The following is a 23,530-nucleotide window of genomic DNA, read 5'->3' on the forward strand; positions in this document are numbered from 1 at the left end:
AAAAGTGGCTCTGAGCACTATGGGACTTAACATGTAAGGTCATCAGTTCCCTAGAATTTAGAACTACTTAAACCTAACTAACCTAAGGACACCACACACATCCGTGCCCGAGGCAGGATTCGAACCTGCGACCGTAGCGGAGGCGCGGTTCCAGACTGAAGCGCCTAGCACCGCTCGGCCACACCGGCCGGCTGTCTTAAAACTGCCATCTGGGTTAGTCTAAATGATTCAACTACGTCCATATGAATACTCAGCAAGCCACCTCACGGAGGGTACTTCTGGTACCTCTAACTCATCCCTGTCCCGCTCGCAAATGGCGCGCTGGAACAACGAGTGTCGGTTAGCCTCTGCAGTACCTGTAATTTCTCGGACTTTCTCGTCTTCGTCATGTTGCGAGATGTATGTGAGAGAAAGTAATATGTTGCCAACACTTCACGCAAAGTGCTCTCTCGACAGTTCAGTATCAACTCTCTCCATCATGCACAACGCCTCTCTTGTAGTGTATGCAACTGGAGTTAGTTCAGCGTCTCCGTAACGCTCTCGCACTGACCAAACGATCCCGTGACGAAACTCGCGGCTGTTCGTTGAATCTTCTGTACCTCTTCTATCAGACCTACATGGGAACGTTACCAGATTGATGACCAATACTCAAGAATGAACATCAAGAGCTCAGATGGAAACCCAGTTCTAAGCAAAGAAGGGAAGGCAGAAAGGTGGAAGGAGTATATAGAGGGTCTATACAAGGGCGATGTACCTGAGGACAATATTATGGAAATGGAAGAGGATGTAGATGAAGATGAAATGGGAGATACGATACTGCGTGAAGAGTTTGACAGAGCACTGAAAGACCTGAGTCGAAACAAGGCCCCTGGAGTAGACAACATTCCATTGGAACTACTGACGGCCTTGGGAGAGCCAGTCCTGACAAAACTCTACCATCTGGTGAGCAGGATGTATGAAACAGAGGAAATACCCTCAGACTTCAAGAAGAATATAATAATTCCAATCCCAAAGAAAGCCGGTGTTGACAGATGTGAAAATTACCGAACAATCAGTTTAATAAGCCACAGCTGCAAAATACTAACACGAATTCTTCACAGACGAATGGAAAAACTAGTAGAAGCCGACATCGGGGAAGATCAGTTTGGATTCCGTAGAAATACTGGAACACGTGAGGCAATACTGACCTTACGACTTATCTTAGAAGAAAGATTAAGGAAAGGCAAACCTACGTTTCTAGCATTTGTAGACTTAGAGAAAGCTTTTGACAATGTTGACTGGAATACTCTCTTTGCAATTCTGAAGGTGGCAGGGGTAAAATACAGGGAGCAAAAGGCTATTTACAATTTGTACAGAAACCAAATGGCAGTTATAAGAGTCGAGGGACATGAAAGGGAAGCAGTGGTTGGGAAGGGAGCCTCTCCCCGATGTTATTCAATCTGTATATTGAGCAAGCAGTAAAGGAAACAAAAGAAAAATTCGGAGTAGGTATTAAAATCCATGGAGAATAAATAAAAACTTTGAGGTTCGCCGATGACATTGTAATTCTGTCAGAGACAGCAAAGGACTTGGAAGAGCAGTTGAACGGAATGGACAGTGTCTTGAAAGGAGGATATAAGATGAACATCAACAAAAGCAAAACGAGGATAATGGAATGTAGTCGAATTAAGTCGGGTGATGTTGAGGGTATTAGATTAGGAAATGAGACACTTAAAGTAGTAAAGGAGTTTTGCTATTTGGGGAGCAAAATAACTGATGATGGTCGAAGTAGAGAGGATATAAAATGTAGACTGGCAATGGCAAGGAAAGCGTTTCTGAAGAAGAGAAATTTGTTAACATCGAGTATAGATTTAAGTGTCAGGAAGTCATTTCTGAAAGTATTTGTATGGAGTGTAGCCATGTATGGAAGCGAAACATGGACGATAAATAGTTTGGACAAGAAGAGAATAGAAGCTTTCGAAATGTGGTGCTACAGAAGAATGCTGAAGATTAGATGGGTACATCACGTAACTAATGAGGAGGTATTGAATAGAATTGGGGAGAAGAGAAATGTATGGGACAACTTGACTAGAAGAAGGGATCGGTTGGTAGGGCATGTTCTGAGGCATCAAGGGATCACCAATTTAGTACTGGAGGGCAGCGTGGAGGGTAAAAATCGTAGGGGGAGACCAAGAGATGAATACACTCAGCAGATTCAGAAGGATGTAGGATGCAGTAGGTACTGAGAGATGAAGAAGCTTGCACAGGATAGAGTAGCATGGAGAGCTGCATCAAAACAGTCTCAGGACTGAAGACCACAACAACAACAACTCAAGAATCGGTCAAACAAGCGCTTGTAAGTCATTTCTGTCGCGTTTGTGTAACATTCCCTTGTGTTCTTCCCATAAATCTCATTCTGCCATCTTTGACCCTATTATTCTTCTTACGTGATCTTTTCACTTAAAGACGCCGTGGACAGTTACTCCTACATACTTTGCGATAGATACTGTTTCCAAAAAATTGTAATAAATTGTGTAGTTGTACAGTAGTGGATATCTTTTCCTATGTACGCGCAATATTTTACATTTATTTACGTTCAGTGTTTATCTCCTGAGCCTGCACCATTCATCAATTCTCGGCAAATCGATACTCTCTCCTTTCTTCTTTCTTATAGATAACCATATCATCTGCGTACACCTTCAAAGGTCTTCTGTCGCTTTCCACTAGATGATTTGTGTATGCAATGGTCCTCTCACACTCGGGAAATTAAATTTACATCTGTCGATTTTGTTACTTTATGGGCTATGTGCCGAGTTCCGCCTGCAAGGAAGGCTTGATCCAGTCACAACTCTGGTAAGCGGTAAGCTTGCATTTACTACTAAGACTACAACAGATTGACCTCAACTATATAGTCCTATAATTATGTGCATCTGTCCTACGACCTTTCTTGAAAACAGGAATGGCCTCCGTTTTCTCCTAGTCGCTACCCATCGTTGCTCCAGCGAACTACGATAAATATTTGTAGAATCTTACAGATATCTCTTCTGGTCCTGGTGTCTTTCCACTATTAAGCAAGCGTAGTTGCTTTTCTATTCCGCTATCGATTATCTCAGTATCTGTAATTCGAAGTTCTTAAGACCGTAGTACGATCTTCCACGGTGGAACAATTTCGGAAGAGCGCGTGCAGTATTTCAGCATTCGCTCTGTTATCCTGCGTTTCTCTTAAAACGGAACTTGGTGTCTCGTTCCATATTTTTCTCAATGCATTCCGGTACACGAGAATTATGGCGAGAGTGTTTTTACTCTGCAGAAGTAAATCTGTGGGTAACAAGCAGGAGAAAATGGACCAATCGGTGTTTATTGATTTGATTGATTTTTATTTCGTGTGTGTCACGTTTCCCTGCATCACCGGCCAGAGTGGCCGAGCGGTTCTAGGTGCTACAGTCTGGAACCGCGCGACCGCTACGGTCGCAGGTTTGAATACTGCCTCGGGCATGGATGTGTGTGATGTCCTTAGGTTAGTTAGGTTTAAGTAGTTGTAAGTTCTAGGGAACTGATGACCTCACATGTTAAGTCCCATAGTGCTCAGAGCCCTTTGAACCAATTTCCCTGCATCCTCTCCCTTGTGCACCCTGGACTGTATGAATAAGATAATATGTGAAGTAGCAGAAAGCCTTAGAGGTAGTACCACTGCATCAGTAGAGTGGTTGTGTGGTAGGGTAGTACCAACCCCCTAAACACGAACAAGTTAGGCAAAGAAGTGGGCAAGACAGGTCAGAGGTCGCGAGGGCACGAGTATTGGCATTGTTACGTTGGCGAACCATCCCCTCCACCACGTTTTTAACGAACAACAGTTAGGCGATGTGGCCGCAGGTTCACTTGTTCGGTAGCGGCCCTGGACAGATGTGTAGACGAAGCTCTTGACTTTGGTAATACACTCCTGGAAATTGAAATAAGAACACCGTGAATTCATTGTCCCAAGAAGGGGAAACTTTATTGACACATTCCTGGGGTCAGATACATCACATGATCACACTGACAGAACCACAGGCACATAGACACAGGCAACAGAGCATGCACAATGTCGGCACTAGTACAGTGTATATCCACCTTTCGCAGCAATGCAGGCTGCTATTCTCCCATGGAGACGATCGTAGAGATGCTGGATGTAGTCCTGTGGAACGGCTTGCCATGCCATTTCCACCTGGCGCCTCAGTTGGACCAGCGTTCGTGCTGGACGTGCAGACCGCGTGAGACGACGCTTCATCCAGTCCCAAACATGCTCAATGCGGGACAGATCCGGAGATATTGCTGGCCAGGGTAGTTGACTTACACCTTCTAGAGCACGTTGGGTGGCACGGGATACATGCGGACGTGCATTGCCCTGTTGGAACAGCAAGTTCCCTTGCCGGTCTAGGAATGGTAGAACGATGGGTTCGATGATGGTTTGGATGTACCGTGCACTATTCAGTGTCCCCTCGACGATCACCAGTGGTGTACGGCCAGTGTAGGAGATCGCTCCCCACACCATGATGCCGGGTGTTGGCCCTGTGTGCCTCGGTCGTATGCAGTCCTGATTGTGGCGCTCACCTGCACGGCGCCAAACACGCCTACGACCATCATTGGCACCAAGGCAGAAGCGACTCTCATCGCTGAAGACGACACGTCTCCATTCGTCCCTCCATTCACGCCTGTCGCGACACCACTGGAGGCGGGCTGCACGATGTTGGGGCGTGAGCGGAAGACGGCCTAACGGTGTGCGAGACCGTAGCCTAGCTTCATGGAGACGGTTGCGAATGGTCCTCGCCGATACCCCAGGAGCAACAGTGTCCCTAATTTACTGGGAAGTGGCGGTGCGGTCCCCTACGGTACTGCGTAGGATCCTACAGTCTTGGCGTGCATCCGTGCGTCGCTGCGGTCCGGTCCCAGGTCGACGGGCACGTGCACCTTCCGCCGACCACTGGCGACAACATCGATGTACTGTGGAGACCTCACGCCCCACGTGTTGAGCAATTCGGCGGTACGTCCACCCGGCCTCCCGCATGCCCACTATACGCCCTCGCTCAAAGTCCGTCAACTGCACATACGGTTCACGTCCACGCTGTCGCGACATGCTACCAGTGTTAAAGACTGCGATGGAGCTCCGTATGCCACGGCAAACTGGCTGACACTGACGGCGGCGGTGCACAAATGCTGCGCAGCTAGCGCCATTCGACGGCCAACACCGCGGTTCCTGGTGTGTCCGCTGTGCCGTACGTGTGATCATTGCTTGTACAGCCCTCTCGCAGTGTCCGGAGCAAGTATGGTGGGTCTGACACACCGGTGTCAATGTGTTCTTTTTTCCATTTCCAGGAGTGTATTAACAATGGTATCAGAATGTGTCAAATCTGCTCGTTAATAAGGTCCAGATGTTGAAATCTGGTGTGATATTACCACGAAAGCCCCATAAGGCAGTTTATTTTCATAATTTAGTCAAATTTCAATACAACTTTGTGTTTGTGCCTTGGTCAGGCCACACACCATGGACGTTAAGCTAAAGGTCATATTATTGCTCTGTTCTTAACAGAAATTAACTCATTTAATGTATTTTAATGTGGTCTTTCTTTCATAGTAATATTTTGGGGGATTTTCTATTTTTCATATGTTTTCTTTGTGTACTTGCTTTCCCGCCACGTGGTCGGTTGGAGCAACCGCCACATTGGTAAGATGCAGTTTCGGTCTGAAAACGCTTAGTAGACGAGTGAATAACCATACGGTAGTGAGTGAGTGTAAGATAGGGAAGGGATAACCTGGTCTGTCTGTATTTTTTGCATTTCTGTTGGCTACCGCAATTTGGCCACGTGTGTGGAATAGTATTAATGTGATAATTAGTTAATGTTTCTTGTCCCCCCATAATTATTTGATTTGCGGGCAATGTGGCACCTTACATAAAATATATGGGTTAAACTCTTGTATCTAGGAAAGTTCAGACTTTAATGCCCATTGGTGGAATAAAGACTTACAAAATTTTCCGCTCATATGTTGGTAAATGTTCTTCCCCACAGCTCAGTAACGTAGTGTTGTATCGGAACGCAAGATTATACCAAAATTGGCAGCCATAGTCAAGTGCACCACTTGCTACCCCCTCTTCACCTTACGTTTTTTAATGAAAATTGAAATACTTAGGCAGATACTCTTCCACCATGGCCGAGTTCGCTTGTAGTGTCTTTGCTGAACTTGTTCTGGGTGACCTATAGCAATAAAATGTAATAAGCATGGGTTTAGGTGTAATTGTGTGCCTGTGTAAAATTTCATTGAAGCCAGGTCTTCGCTCCACTCTCCCTTTCCATAATTACGTGGCTAAAGTGAATCATGTTAACTAGAGAGACCAGCTGTGATGATGTGTATTCCAACAGACAGATGGCTAGTTGTTGAAATGCCATCGGTATTGAATAAATGTTAATTAATGTATAACCTCGACTGATTATTTCCTCCCCTCATCATAAAGAATAGGTGAAAGTTAATTACTACCACAGTAAAATGCTGGGTTTACAAATGAAAGTAAATAAAAGCTCTATGCTGCCTAATAAGCCCTGCATAGGTGCCTTCTGTAGTGGTTCTAAAAATATTGCGTTATCTCTTGCGTTCAAATTTTTACCAGTTGGTTAAACGCACCCGCTAGAAATTGTTTATACTCCAGCAGTAACTCTCAGGGGCCTGTAATTTCGTGGACCAGACGAATTTGTTAAACCATTACTACAGAGGGTAGCTTGCAGGAGCTGTAGGACACGATAAGCAACGGTAATTTTCCTACCAGATCGAGCTCTAACGAAATTGCATCGTAACGTTCACTGGTGATCGTTTCTCGTTTGAAGAAAGGGCCAGTAATGCCTCTGGTGCATACCGCAGTGCAAAAAATAACTTTTTCAGAATAAAATGGTTTAGCTTCACACAAATGAAGATTTTTCGTAACCCCAGAATCTCCCGTTTTGTTAGTTCACGACTTAATTCAGGTGGAAGCGTGCTTCATCTATGATCCAGATGCACTCAACATCAGATCCTTCTTTATCAGTCGTGAGAATCTGGTTCACAAAGTCAGCGCTCTGTCGCACAGCTTGTGCAATGTGTGGTCTGGTGGCCTTGGATTTTTTGAATGAAAAAATGTGTCGGAACTGTCGTAATTTCTGCGTGTTGGAACGCTTCAAGCCAGTCTCTGCTACAGTTCTTCTGACAGGTTTCCTTGCATTTTGCTGAATGATTCCAAAAACTGTGGCGATCTTGTCAGGAGATACTACACTTTGCATGGGACCGGCATTTCTCGCTGGATCATCAGCTACGCTCTGTCCTTTGGAGGTTGCGAATGGTTTTAGCATCGGGTCGTTGTGTGAAAATTGATGCTTGTTACCGTACGACCGTGTTCTGATATATGGTATTACACTACCAGAAAAACACGTTGTTCAATGGAATGCATGATGGTAACCTTTCCCTTTGGTAAGATAACCTTATTTCATGTTTCAAAGCTGGAAATGATGCTCTGAGGTGCGGCATACTATTTTACAGGCGCTATCTGTTAAAATTACATCAGCATCTGTTAGCAGCTTTTCGAACGCTTCCGAAAACTCTGGATAACTTCTACACTACTGGCCATTAAAATTGCTACACCACGAAGATCACGTGCTACAGACGCGAAATTTAACCGAAAGGACGATGCTGTGATATGCAAATAATTAGCTTTTCACAGCATTCACACTAAGTTGGCGCCGCTGGCGACACCTACAACGTGCAGACATGAGGAAAGTTTCCAACAGATTTCTCATACACAAACAGCAGTTCACCGGCGTTGCCTGGTGAAACGTTGTTGTGATGCCTCGTGTAAGAAGGAGAAATGCATACCATCACGTTTCCGACTTTGATAAAGGTCGGATTGTAGCCTATCGCGATTACCGTTTATCGTATCGTGACATTGTTGCTCGCGTTGGTCGAGGTCCAATGACTGTTAGCAGAATATGGAATCGGTAGGTTCAGGACGGTAACACGGAACGCCGCGCTGGATCCCAACGGCTTCGTATCACTAGCAGTCGAGATGACAGGCATCTTATCCGCATGGCTGTAACGGATCGTGCAGCCACGTCTCCATCCCTGAGTTAACAGGTGGGGACGTTTGCAAGACAACAACCATCTGCACGAGCAGTTCGACGACGTTTGCAGCAGCATGGACTATCAGCTCGGAGACCATGGCTGCGGTTACTCTTGACGCTGCATCACAGACAGGAGCGCCTGCGATGGTGTACTCATCGACGAACCTGGGTGCACGGATGCCAAAACGTCATTTTTTCGGATGAATCCAGGTTCTGTTTACAACATCATGATGGTTTTGGTGTTTGGCGACATCGCGGTGAACGCACATTGGAAGCGTATATTCGTCATCGCCATACTGCCGTATCACCTGGCGTGATGGTATGGGGTGCCATTGGTTACACGTCTCCGTCACCTCTTGTTCGCATTGACTGCACTCTGAACAGTGGACGTTACATTTCAGATGTGTTACGATCCGTGGCTCTACCCTTCATTCGATCCCTGCGAAACTCTACATTTCAGCAGAATAATGCACGACCGCTTGTTGCAGGTCCTGCACGGGCCTTTCTGGATACAGAAAATGTTCGACTGCTGCCCTGGCCAGCACATTCTCCAGATCTCTCACCAACTGAAAACGTCTGGTCAATGGTGGCCGCATAACTGGATCGTCACAATACGCCGATCACTACTCTTGATGAACTGTGGTATTGTCTTGAAGCTGGATGGGCAGCTGTACCTGTATACGCCATCCAAGCTCTGTGTGACTCACTGCCCAGGCGTATCAAGGATGTTATTACGGCGAGAGGTGGTTGTTCTGGGTACTGATTTCTCAGGATCTATTCACCCAAATTGCGTGAAAATGTGATCATATGTCAGTTCTAGAATAATATATTTGTCCAATGAATACCCGTTTATCATCTGCATTTCTTCTTTGTGTAGCAATTTTAATGGCCAGTAGTGTATGTAAAATTTTTACAGCTTTCACAAAAAAAAGACTGATCCTTTCTTACACTCAGTTATCGTCCTGAGTTTTCGAGATATTAAATTTTATAAACCAGAGAATCCTTAGCTGGACGCCCTGTACAAGTGTACGATGTACATATACGCGTGATAGATACAATTAGCATCTCCATGATACACTCCACAAATGTTCTGTGTGTGCGTTCTTCCGCCCATACATTCACTAGCATGTTTCAGTGTCCGTCGAAGTACCAATGATGCGTTTCTGCAGTTCTTGAAGCGTTGTTGGTATTTGGGGTAAATAAACTTTCTCTTTGACATAACTCCACAGGAAGAAATCACATGACGTGAGATCTGGCAACCTGCTGGGGGGGGGGGGGGGGGGCATGGCAGCAGAGAAACGTCACCCAGACCAGCGCGCCCAATACAGCGAAGGTGCTGTCACTGTTGAGAAAGGCGTCAACAGTTGTGCTCCAGTGAGGTGGAGTCCCATCCTGTTGAAAATGAAAGTTGAGTAGTAAGCAATCAGTTGTGGTAACAATCACAACTGCAGCAGATACAAGTCGCCATATGTTCGACGAAGAAAAAGGGGCCATACAACTTTGTCTCTGATGAGGCACATGAGACATTCACTTTTGGCGAATACCCTTCCAACTCCAGACGAACAGGCGGGAGTTCAGTAGCACACACTCTCACACATTTCACAATAGATGGAAATTTCTTCTGCATTCTCATCATCTTGTAGAATGCCGTCACAAGTCTGCCGCCTACCGTGCACGTCAGTCACCAGGCGGGCTTTCAAGCTTGCTGAGAGTGTCCTTTCTTTTCATATATCAGCCGTTTTTGTACGTCGTATACTTGTCAATACTGGTGCTTTGAAAGCCGCATATGGTGCATCTGTACGTATGGCTGTAATAACTAGACCTGCTCCTTGTATACTGTTCTCGTGTTTCTTTCTGTATGATACTTCTAGACTTGCAGACCTACTCAGTTCTCTACCCGCAGCTTCGAAAACAGTTTTTACAGGATACAAAAGAACATTGAATTGCCAGTTTAGATAGGCCCTACATAGTTATTAATAAGAGATGAATTGGGAATATCCCAATTGCATACCAATGTCGATTTATCATGGCTCTGAGCACTATGCTACTTTACTTCTGAGGTGATCAGTCGCCTAGAACTAATTAAACCTATCTAACCTAAGGACATCACACACATGCATGTCCGAGGCAGGACTCGAATCGCTCTATCTGACTTCATACGTGTAAATCCGGAGTATGGCACGAAAACTACCCCGCTATCAAACATCTATACTATTCCAAAAAGGAAAATTATGCTTTGAAAGAACAGGGTGCTGAGAAACATATACTGGAGCGCTATGCCATAGCAGCGAATACCTCAGCCTCCTGCTGGTCAGGGCATCACACAACGATGCGTTCAGCTACTGAAGTCATGGACGGCTGCAATCTGTTATTAAAGGCGCGCGCTCAAAAAATGCAAGTAAGCAGTCTCGCGTTCGGTTAATTCAGAACGCAGGTACTTCCCTATGAGCCTCTGAAACCCCGGTGGATTCCAGTGTGTAGGTGGACCCGTCTGCTGGTCAGCAAAACCAGTTTGACCCTGTACCATAACTATGTGTGACGGAATGTGTCAAATGTTTAAACGGCCGGCTCAAGACAAATAAGTACACCCACACGTCACTTGTTGTGTGTGTGATGCTATAAGCAGTACCTCTGATGGTTCAGAAGGTAACTGCCACAGGTTCTAAGTGGCATACTAGCAAAGGACACAAGTCTTACCATTTAGATAGAGACTTGCAGTTCTTTGCTACTGAAGCGCCAGTACAAGAGTGATCTTCTCTTTCTGTCCTCTTTCCTCCTCAACTTGATAGCAAAAGCCCATTTACATCTTAGACTTCCCCCACTTTCGCACAAGCCAATCACGAGCTGGAGCGCAGCATTCGAAGCTTGGACAGCGCCCCTTGTTCTGCATACACTGATTTGGCCAATCAGAGACCTTGTAGGGAAGCAGCCTACTCACGCCTTATAAAATTCTCATCAGTCTTTCCATTGTGTACAAGCCTAGTCCGCTGTAACTAGCTCTGACGTCATAAATGTTGCGCAATACTTATAAAATCGAGTAAATAACCTGAAACGATTCTACCATGTCAGGAGTAATACTAAACCAATATGTGTTGAGTGTCAGTTCGATAACTTTAACCATTTTCTAAATTTGGACTTTTTCTGTAAAAATCATTGGCGCAACAGAAAAGAGCTAGAGACGTAAAAATTTATATTTAGATTCTTGTTTCATAATAATTTAATAGAGAAAGTACTTTGGATCTCACAAATTAAGATTTTAGTTGAAATTCAATATTTTCTGGTTTTTGTCTTAAAAATTAAGGAAGCAAGATAGATTAAGTAGGCTAATAAATAAAGCTAGGATGTTTAAATTTAAGTAGAATGGAGATCCACTATAATCATAAGGATGTGAGAAATTTAAATTGAATAATTATAAAACTATAGCGATAGCGTATCTGCAAAGGGCAAGTTCAGAGCTCGTCTACTGCGTGTAGTGTAATTAAATCAATTCTCTCTCCCAAAATAATTGACTTAGCCATGTCAGACTTTTATTATGATTACTTACCTGTGTGCTGGATGCACATTTAAATTGAGAACTTCATCGGCCATCAGTAAAAGAAGCTGTGATTTATTCAATGACTTAAAGTGGTGCGTTACTAGCCCAGCGGCTAGTTGGGAGAGCCGATTTGATCAGGCGTTCCCTTTGCCGTCCGCATCGCGGCTTTATATATAAGAACGCTGCGCGAGGAAGAAAGGCCCCAGTTCTCTCCAGACGCTGAATAGCACACCGCCTGTGTCGGGAGTCGCGTCGCGTAGGTATCATTGCTATAAACAACCTCGGATGCCGTACTAAGTTACTCGGGATACGCATAACCATGAAATCATTTTCGAGTGAAGTGTTAATTCTGGGATGACTTTAATTATCTATCTTCAGTTTGCGTATGTCGTATTTTCACGTGCCGCCGCTGGACAGATATTCTACCATTATTTAGCGTGGCGTTTGATGAGCATATCATCAAATTATGGCGAGCATTCATTTAAACATTTGATTTGGACAGTTATAGTTGCATCAGCGCATTAGACTCTGAACTGCTCTGTTAGTTAGGTTGTGTGGATTCTTTTTTTTTTTTTTTCGTCTGTGACTTTCAGAATACAGAGAACGTTTTTTCACGATCGTTTTTGATTATGAATCCCAGACAATCTCCTAATTCCTAAGAGCTATAAGCTGTAGCTATAAGTGTATTTCTCAGATGAAGTGGGCACTAGGAATTCTAATCACAGGCTTCACGTTTTGCTAATAACTTTCTGGTTGCCAATATTGTAGTTAGAGAGCCAGTGTTGAGAACGGCAAAAGACAGCATAAATAATAGGAACATTTAACAACAATTAATTCCACCTGCCGCCCCACATATGGTTAAACGGCCGGGAAATGCATCTATTCTACATTAAATTCTAAATATAATTAACAATTAAATTCCAACCAGCCGCCCCACAACCTTAAAGTAAATTTCGAGAAAAGGAAAAAAGAGTCAGCTTCGCGGCCTCTTCCCCACGCATTTACGCTGTGTCTTTTGCTAGCAACATGGCCAGGATGGAACCACACCCCTCCATAAAATGCTTGTTATCTCCCCTGTTGCATCCATTTCGAAGTCTCCAAAGAACAGCCATAAACTCGCTAAAAGCCTCGTGCTTTCACAAATATGTTTTGTAACACAGTCTGGACGTCTGGGCGCCAGTGGCGTGTCCCACGGAAGTTCGCAGAACGCTCGCAGTCACCTCGCCAGCTTCCTGCCTGACAAGGGCCCACCCTCTGCTTTACTGCCAGTCTACAATGCGCCGGCCATTGCAGCGGGACTTCTCGGCGCTGGCCAGTCTACGTGGACGCGGATGCCGACCGCTCGGCGCCAACCAGCGTGTCTGCACAATGAGACCGCGGAAATCGACCGTCCGGAAATGTTTCCACCCAGATTCCGCAGAAAAAACGCGCTTCCCTAGGCCCACAACCACCGTGATTTTGCTGCAGTAATTTAAATCGGCACTCTATTCCTGTGAACGCAGGTAAAGCTTACCGTTATTCCTTCCCTAGAGCATGCAAGCAAGAGCGTTAATTACCGCCCACCATTTCATCACGCTGTTTGAAGCCAAATCGTAATAAAGATCATCTTCCCTAAGAACATGAAGTGGCATAACACTGAATCAAAAGTGAGAGTGCCCTGTGATCTCTCAGTACTATGGAAGTAAAATTTGTTTAATGTTGCAGTCTGTCTTTTATTAAACCTGTGTAACTTCATACTAGCATACAAGTTAAATTAATGTATACTCTGAATTGTCAAAATAAATTGTAGTACTTACAACATTTCCAGTCTTGAGATGACCCTCTCTGCATGTTCCGAAAGCCAATAAATAACAAAAAAAAATCTTGGCCGAAAATTACTTCAGATTATTAGAGAAACAGCTCGTGAAAATAACATCTTATACCTTTTAGCAACAAACAGACCTCAACTTATCGATTCACACAACTCTAATAGTAACTATTACTACAGGTATTACAAGGAATGTGAAGAAAAGCAGGAAAAACTTTTTATTTAGTAAGAGTGACAGGATACAAATTTTATGAGGATCTCAGTAGTCAACAGCAAATATTCGGCACTCAGGTTAAAATGGTTCAAATGGCTCTGAGCACTATGGGACTTAACTTCCGAGGTCATCAGTCCCCTAGAACTTAGAGCTACTAAAACCTAAGGACATCATAAACATCCATGCCCGAGGCAGTATTCGAACCTGAGACCGTAGCGGTCGCGCGGTTCCAGACTGTAGCGCCTAGAACCGCTCGGCCACTCCGGCCGGCCAGCACTAAGGTCGAAGGTGTGGGGTACAAATGGAAGTAATTCAAAACCATCGTTCCATATGCCTTAGAGAAGTATGTTCAGAGCAAGGTTTTAAGAGATGTGAAAGACCCACGGTGGTTTAACAGCCATGTTAATTAAACTGATACGTGAACAAAGAGAGCTTCATCGTAGATTCGAGAGAAATGAAAATCCGGCTGAGAAACAAAAGCTGAACGAAACGAAAATGAGCTTAAGGAGAGAATGAGAGAAGCGTTCAGTGACTTTGAAAGTAAAATTTTGCCAATCAGTCTGAATGAAAACCCTACGACATTTTGGTTTTATGTGAAATCTGCAAGTGGATGGAAATCATCTACTCCCTCACTAAGTGACTATACAGGCAGAGTGCAACGTAACCTTCTACTAACGGCGGTATGGTTAATGTCGCGGATTATAGAAATTAGAGTTAAAAAAAATCAAGTATAATGTAGGCTTGGAAATTGTTGTTACTAGCGAAGCGGACGTGACCGGACGTGGCTTATGTGTAGTGTTGACTCTGCTAACAAGAGCGGACTATGCCGCTTCACGAGGCTCGACAGCCGCCGCAAGACGCAACCCTCGGACAGCGGCGTACGGCCTGTTCGTCACGTGGGCCTCACGTGCTGCCGCGTGACGCACACGCAATGCTCAGAAGTACTGGAAACTTGTAGAACAAGTGGTGGCGGGTGCACTACCGCTATAAAAGGGCTAGCCGCCGTATTGTTGGGAGAGTGATGGAAGTGATGGAGCAGCAGGTCGGTGTGTCAGACGTGGTTTAGCTGGAGTTCTGATGCTGTGAGATCGCAGCGCAGTGCAGTGCAGTAACTACGAGCAGACTTGGAGTTATTTCCATGTAGTCAACACTCAACTCTGCTAAATTGGGCCTTAAACTCAGGGAACAATGAGAAGTTACACTACTAGGAAGGCAGTTCGTCACCTTTGTATATAGACCTGTTTATAAAACGGATGTGCCAGGGTGCTTCCAGTGTACATGTCCCCATGCACTGGTTCATCATTCCATCCAGTGCACTCTGAGATCCCAGCCGAGTTCCGTGTTCTGACTCACCCTGCAGCCCTCTTTTCAGTGGAGTAGGTGCACAGAAAGCAGCCCACGACCACGAGACCTCCTGTCAAGCAAGTTCTTCGACGAGCATCCTTGCAGTCCTTCCACTCCGTCTCAGGAATCGTCAGCGGGGCACGACAGGAGGAGAAACAAATTTGGTGTCAGATGTGCGGTAAGGGTGGAGCATCAGCAGAAACAGAGTACAGGGATAGGCAGAGCAGGGTCGCAACCAGAGGGTGGGCGCGCCGCTTCTGCGCAGAGGGTCGTCGCTTCGCGCCAGCGCAGCACCAGCGTCACATCTCGCCGTCGCGGAATCGGAGGGTCGCCGGTCCGTGCCACCCCGGCAGCTGACCCGCCTCGCTGCGCGCCGAGTTCGCCGTACACGCCACAACAAACAAGGCTAGTGAAAATGGGGGAAACTCTGACGCAGTAGACTCAGGTGGGCTATAGAAGTAAACCACAATGACAGCAGATTATGTCTAAGTTATAGTGAGGTCACCAAGTTAGTGCCGCATAAATTTGAGGGGGACAGGGAAAAACTGTACGAATTCATCGGTAATTGTGACAACGCTTACAACTTAGTAGATCCTAGTTATAAGCAAGTATTTTTAAGGTCGGTTATCAGCCCGCAGTAAGCTATTAAAGATCACACAGAAACTTGGTCTGACGTGAGGGCAATTTTGTTAGAAAATTACGAGAGTAAACGCACTATTGACTGCCGTGCCCTCACCATGTTCAATAGTAGGCAAGAAAAAGGGGAAAGTGTGGCTCAATGGGGCTCTCGCGTGGATTCCATGCCATTCCATTTTCGAGAAGCAGTGAAGAGGGTCATGGAGGACGAAGAAATTACGGGATGCAGTGCGCCGATAGGAAAGATAGGACGGGCCGTGTTTATACAAGGGTTGTATGATGAGGGGATAAAGACAATAACACGGGCCCAGGGTGAACAGATCACCCTGTCCGAAGCTATTGATTTAGCGACTACGGGGTGTGAAATAAACTTGGAAAGAGGAAAAGCGCCGCGTAGCGACTGTAGCTCGGCCGGAGAAAAGAAGTAGTGCGAAATGTTTTAACTGCGGGAAAGAAGGACACATATTGCGTGGGTGCAGGAAAAAGTGTACTGTCCGGAAGAAAGACACTGTAAAGGAGGTCCCCCAAAAGACAGAATGTAGCCGGCTGCCCATCAATGAAAACAATGTTCGTGAATTCAAAGGGACTGGATCGCGGGCACAGTGTCCCCCGCCAGTACGGTGTACGGCATGTAATCTGACGGGGCACTCTCCCCCGTGTACAAAGGCCAGCCATTGACATGGTTCACGTGTCACCGAACGGCACACTATGCTAGTCGGTGGGCTAAACGTAGGAAAAACGTGCAGGGAAACGAGCAGCGGGCGTAGTGCCGCAGTTCCATTACGCTGCGTCAGGAATCATAAGAGCTGCTGACTGCACAGGAAAAAATGATTACATATGCGTACAGAGCGAGAACGTGAAAGGTTCTGAAACAAAATTATTGATAGATAGTGGAGCCCATATTAAGCTTATACAGTCCAAGGTTTCTGAAGGAAAACGTGAGGTGGGATCCTAGAAGGGCGGTGACGATAAGAAGTGTCGTAAACGAAGAGGTCAGGACAGGACAGAGGGTGCTGCGGCAATACGTTTAAGCAACGGCGAGGGAAGCAACTTGGTCACGCAGTTCCGAGTAGTGAATGAGAGTACTGATGCAGGTGCGAGGCGAATGGACAGAGTCGTGGGAAGAATGCGAAGAAGCAACCGGCAGTAGATTAACTGTACAAGATGATAGAAACAGGAAGACTCTACGAGCAAGTTACGCAGCTGTAACGAGTTTTGGAAAGACACCGGGCAAGGTTGCTGCGCCCACACAGACAGTCGCCGCAACGCAACCGGACTATAGAGGCCCACCCCGCATAGATAACGTGGGTATCGGTCAAGTCAATTACACGGCGAGGCGCTTCAGCCGGCCGCCGCCTGCGCTGTCCCAAGAGGGCTGTACGAAACAAAAGGAAAATGAAACTAAGAGAAGTAAATGGCCACCCCAAAGAGCGAAGAATCAATGTAAGGTCACGACGAGTAGGAGTGATATGTGACATGTCTCCAGCCCCGGAGGATTCGGAAGAAATAAGAATAGCGCCGCGAGAAGAAAGATTTATAAAAGTGCGCTTGACACTAAGACTAGGGAATGAAGCGGTAATTCCGAAACAAGAGATTAGACCAGGGGTCTGTATACCATAAGCCATTAGTGACTATCCGGGACGGGATGTGCATAACATCTGCATCTACATCTACATTTATACTCCGCAAGCCACCCAACGGTGTGTGGCGGAGGGCACTTTACGTGCCACTGTCGTTACCTCCCTTTCCTGTTCCAGTCGCGAATGGTTCGCGGGAAGAACGACTGCCGGAAAGCCTCCGTGCGCGCTCGAATCTCTCTAATTTTACATTCGTGATCTCCTCTGGAGGTATAAGTAGGGGGAAGCAATATATTCTATACCTCACCTAGAAACACACCCTCTCGAAACCTGGGCAGCAAGCTACACCTCGATGCTGAGCGCCTCTTGCAGAGTCTGCCACTTGAGTTCGCTAAACATCTCCGTAACGCTATCACGCTTACCAAATAACCCTGTGACGAAACGCGCCGCTCTTCTTTGGATCTTCTCTATCTTCTCTGTCAACCCGACCTGGTACTTTTCCCACACTGATGAGCCATACTCAAGTATAGGTCGAACGAGTGTTTTGTAAGCCACCTCCTTTGTTGATGGACTACATTTTCTAAGGACTCTCCCAATGAATCTCAACCTGGCATCCGCCTTACCAACAATTAATTTTATATGATCATTGCACTTCAAATCGTTCCGTACGCATACTCCCAGATATTTTGCAGAAGTAACTGCTACTAGTGTTTGTTCCGTTATCATATAATAATATAATAAATGATCCTTCTTTCTATGTATTCGCAATACATTACATTTGTCTATGTTAAGGGTCAGTTGCGTATCCGTAGCAGATCTTCCTGCATTTCGCTACAATTTTCTAATGCTGCAACTTATCTTTGTACTACAGCATCATCCGCGAAAAGCCGCATGGAACTTCCGATATTATCTACTAGGTCATTTATATATATTGTGAAAAGCAGCCGGCCGAAGTGGCCGTGCGGTTAAAGGCGCTGCAGTCTGGAACCGCAAGACCGCTACGGTCGCAGGTTCGAATCCTGCCTCGGGCATGGATATTTGTGATGTCCTTAGGTTAGTTAGGTTTAACTAGTTCTAAGTTCTAGGGGACTAATGACCTCAGCAGTTGAGTCCCATAGTGCTCAGAGCCATTTGAACCATTTTTTTGTGAAAAGCAATGGTCCCATAACACTCCCCTGTGGCACGCCAGAAATCTGTAGACATCTCTCCATTGAGAACAACATGCTGTGTTCTGTTTGCTAAAAACTCTTCAATCCAGCCACACATCTGGTCTGATATTCCGTAGGCCCTTACTTTCTTTATCAGGCGACAGTGCGGAACTGTATCGAACGCCTTCCGGAAGTCAAGGAAAATGGCATCTACCTGTGAACCTGTATCTAATATTTTCTAGGTCTCATGAACAAATAAAGCCAGTTGGGTCTCACACGATCGCTGTTTCCATGTCGATTCCTACAGAGTAGAATCTGGGTTTCCAGAAATGACATGATACGCGAGCAAAAAAAAAAAAAAAACATGTTCTAAACTTCTACAACAGATCGATGTCAGAGCTATAAGGCCCGCATCTCGTGGTCGTGCGGTAGCGTTCTCGCTTCCCACGCCCGGGTTCCCGGGTTCGATTCCCGGCGGGGTCAGGGATTTTCTCTGCCTCGTGATGGCTGGGTGTTGTGTGCTGTCCTTAGGTTAGTTAGGTTTAAGTAGTTCTAAGTTCTAGGGGACTGATGACCATAGATGTTAAGTCCCATAGTGCTCACAGCCATTTGAACCATCAGAGCTATAGGCCTATAGTTTTGCGCATCTGCTCGACGACCCTTCTTGAAAACTGGAACTACCTGTGCTCTTTTTCAATCATTTGGAACCTTCCGTTCCTCTAGAGACTTGCGGTACACGGCTGTTAGATGGGGGGCAAGTTCTTTCGCGTACTCTGTGTGATTAATACCAGGGAACAAGAGTTCCGTTTTATTGTGCCGGAGGTATTCGTGGAACGAATACCGCCACCAAGCAGTTGTAAAATCCGACGTGTACCACAGGGAAAGAAAGACGGGAGAAAACCGCGGCAGAGCTTGTTGAAAGAAAACATGCGCATAGAGCACTAAAACCAAGAAGAGCAAGAAGCCATACAGCAGTTGTGTTTGGCGTACAATGATGTCTTTTATTTACCGGGAGGCGTGCTCACCTGCACCACTGTAGTGAATCACCAGACTCAGCTAGTACCTGAAGCAGAAGGGACAGTCGTAAATTGGAGGCCTTACTGAATCCCTCCAGCACAACAGGAAGCACTGAAAGAGGAAATAGATGGCACGCTGGATGACGGCATAATATCGCCGAGTACCAGTCCATTTAACTTACCTCTTTTATTACTACCAAAGAAGCTTGATGCTAGCGGCACACAAAAATGGAGAGTGGTTGTCGACTATCGGAAATTAAATGATATGTCGTTCAATACACTACTGGCCATTAAAATTGCTACACCACGAATATGACGTGCTACAGACGCGAAATTTAACAGACAGGAAGAAGATGCTGTGATATGCAAATGATTAGCTTTTCACAGCATTCACACAAGGTTGGCGCCGGTGGCGACACCTACAACGTGCTGACATGAGGAAAGTTTCCAATCGATTTCTCATACACAAACAGCAGTTGACCGGCGTTGACTGGTAAAACTTTGTTGTGATGCCTCGTGTAAGGAGGAGAAATGTGTACCATCACGTTTCCGACTTTAATAACGGTCGGATTGTAGCCTATCGCCATTGCGGTTTATGTTATCGGGACACTGCTGCTCGCGTTGGTCGAGATCCAATGACTGTTAGCAGAATATGGTATCGGTGGGTTCAGGAGGGTAATACGGAACGCCGTGCTGGATCCCAACGGCCTCGTATCACTAGCAGTCGAGATGACAGGCATCTTATCCGCACGGCTGTAACGGATCGTGCAGCCACGCCTCCATCCCTGAGTCAACAGATGGAGACGTTTGCAAGACAACAACCATCTGCACGAACAGTTTGAAAAATGTTCAAATGTGTGTGAAATCTGCTAAGGTCAGTCCCTAAGCTTACACACTACTTAACCTAAATTGTCCTAAGGACAAACACACACCCATGGCCGAGGGAGGACTCGAACCTCCGCCGGACGAACAGTTCGACGACGTTTGCAGCAGCATGGACTATCAGCTCGGAGACCATGGCTGCGGTTATCGTGCATCACAGACAGGAGTGCCTGCGATGGTGTACTCAATGACGAAACTGGGTGCACGAATGGCAAAAAGTCTTTTTTTCCGGATGAATCCAGGTTCTGTTTACTGCATCATGATGGTCGCATCCGTGTTCGGCGACATCGCGGTAAACGCACATTGGAAGCGTCTATTCGTCATCGCCATACTGGCGTATCACTCGGCGTGATGGTATGGGGTGCCATTGGTTACACGTCTCGGTCACCTCTTGTTCGCACTGACGGCACTTTGAACAGTGAACGTTACATTTCACATGTGTTATGACCCGTGGCTCTACCCTTCATTCGATCCCTGCGAAACCCTACATTTCAGCATGATAATGCACGATCGCACGTTCCAGGTGCTGTACGGGCCTTTCTGGATACAGAAAATGTTCGGCTGCTGCCCTGGCCAGCACATTCTCCAGATCTCTCACCAACTGAAAGCGTCTGGTCAATGGTGGCCGAGCAACTGGTCACAATACGCCAGTCACTACTCTTGATGAACTGTGGTATCGTATTGAAGCTGCATGGGCATCTGTACCTGTAGACGCCATCCAAGCTCTGTTTGACTCCATGCCCAGGTGTACCAAGGCCGTTATTACGACCAGAGGTGGCTGTTCTGGGTACTGATTTCTCATGATCTATGCACCCAAATCGCGTGAAAATGTAATCACATGTCAGTTCTAGTATAATATATTTGTCCAATGAATACCCGTTTACGATCTGCATTTCTTCTTGGTGTAGCAGTTTTAATGGCCAGTAGTGTATGATCTTCCCACTGCCCAGAATTGATGAAATACTGGTCAGCCAAGGCAAAGTATTTCTCAATCCTAGATCTCACGAAAGGTTATTATCAAGTCCTGATAGACGAACGGGATCGAGAAAAGATGGCATTTAGCACACCTACAGGCCATTACGAATGCAATAGGATGGCGATGGGCCTGAAGACGGCTCCTTCCACATTTCAACGGTTAATCAATATCGTTCTGACGGCTGTACAGGGAAATGAAGTGTTCACTTACCTAGACGACATTGTCGTCGTGGGTGCGTCACTTGAGGACCATAATGCGTGACTTGAAGAAGTATTTGATCGCTAATGTAAAGCCAACCTAAATTGCAAGTCGACAAGTGTGAATTCCTAAGGACAGAAGTTACGTTTTTGGGGCATGTTTTGACAGCGGATGGTCTGAAACCCGATCCCACTAAAGCAGAAGCAATAGAAAAGTATCCGCAGAACAACCGCTGACTGAAAAAGTTATGTCGGCATGAACGGATACTACCGATGGTGTTTGAGCAACTTAAGCAAAATTGCAAAACCCCTACACGATCTATTAAAGAAAGGAGTCCCGTATGTTTTGGTGGAAGTGCAGGAAGAGGCGTTTCAAATATGAAATTAACCAAGCCACCGATAGTACGGTATCCACGCTTCACTAATGAGTTTTTATTAACGACTGACGCAAGTAAGAACACGTTAGGGGCATATTTGAGTCAAGGTCCAATGGGAAAGGATTTACCAACTGCATACATATCACTTACTCTCAACAAGGCAGAGTCGAATTACAGTAGAATAGAGCGAGAGCTGCTTGCCATAGTATGGGCAGTTAAGTACTTCTGGCTGTATCTCTTCGGTAGGAAGTTCAAGATACTCACGGACCTTAAACCACTGATGTGTTTAGGTAGCATTACGGATCCATCGTTGAGATTAATGAAGCTTAGATTAAAACTGGAAGAATGCGATTACCAGATCATATATAAGGAAGGAAAGCAAAATCGCGTGGCCGACGCGCTATCACACATTGGAGTGTGCGAGACAGCGACAGACAAACACAGCAGGTTACAAAGAGGGGCACAAACGAGACTGACAGGCACGAAGATAAGAGAAGGGACGCAGCTACCAAGGCCTCAGTCAAGGACTCGAGTAGCGACGAGATATGGAGACAGAGGTGACAGCGGAGATAGCAGACCCCGAAGAGACAGCTAACGCGACCGAGATAAGCGGAGACAGTAACACATCCCAGATAAACAGAGATTAGGTTCTGAGCGCAGAGAGTAAATTGGCAATTCTAAAGCAGATGCACGTATCTCCCATAGGAGGCCATCAAGCAATGGCAAGGACTTATAAACGAATAAAACAGTACTATACATGGCCGCGTATGAAAGCTGTGAAAGCTGACATAGAGCAATTCATAAGGGCGTGCGAAAGTTGCCTAAAGTACTAGATCACACAAGCTAAGATTAAGCAACCCCGGAATTTATATTTGAGCGCTGTGATGTGGATATAGTAGGTCCATTACCCAGTCCAGGCACAGATATATTTTGAGTTTTCAAGACTCTCATGAAATATCCAAACCAATAGCTCGACAAGACGCGGATACGGTTGCACGAAAATTGGTGGAAAGAATTATTTTAAAATTTGGGATCCCGACGGCTCTGTTGAGCGACATGGGAAGCAATTTCATAGGCGATACCATGAAACGAGTCTGCAAATTACTGAGAATAGAGAAAATACAAACCACTGCATACCATCCGCAGTGCAATGGAGCGCTAGAACGTTCACGGCGTACCCTGACGGAGATGCTGCGACACTGTGTGAACCGAGAGCAGACAGATTGGGACGGATGGGTTGCATTCGCATGTTTTGTGTACAGTACTACTCCTCACAGCACTACGGGACACACATCATTCGAATTGTTAGGCAAGAAGTGCAATTAGCCGGGATGGCTACAAAAGAACCCAGCAGACGCAATCTAAAATTATGACGATTACGTGACGGAGATTCGACAGCGACCACAAATGTTACACCAAGACGCCCGTGAGGCAACACAAGCAAGCAAAGAATGAAACAAGAATAACAATGAAAAAACACAAAACCCGAGGGAATTTAGAAGGAATGATCGCGTATTGCTGTATGACGATAGCGTGCGTCGGGGACTATCGAAGAAATCAGATAGCCAATGGCGAGGGCCGTTTACTGTGGTCGACGTGCACAAACCTAACGTAGTAATTAGTCTATGCATGCTAATAGGTTGAAGGAATTGTACTGAGCGGAAATGTGGACATTCTGTCAGAAGACGTCATGTAAAAAGAAGGACCGCAGGCGATAAAGCAGGA

This window comes from Schistocerca cancellata, chromosome 8 (assembly GCF_023864275.1).
Source record: "Schistocerca cancellata isolate TAMUIC-IGC-003103 chromosome 8, iqSchCanc2.1, whole genome shotgun sequence".
NCBI classification, from domain to species: Eukaryota; Metazoa; Arthropoda; class Insecta; order Orthoptera; family Acrididae; genus Schistocerca; species Schistocerca cancellata.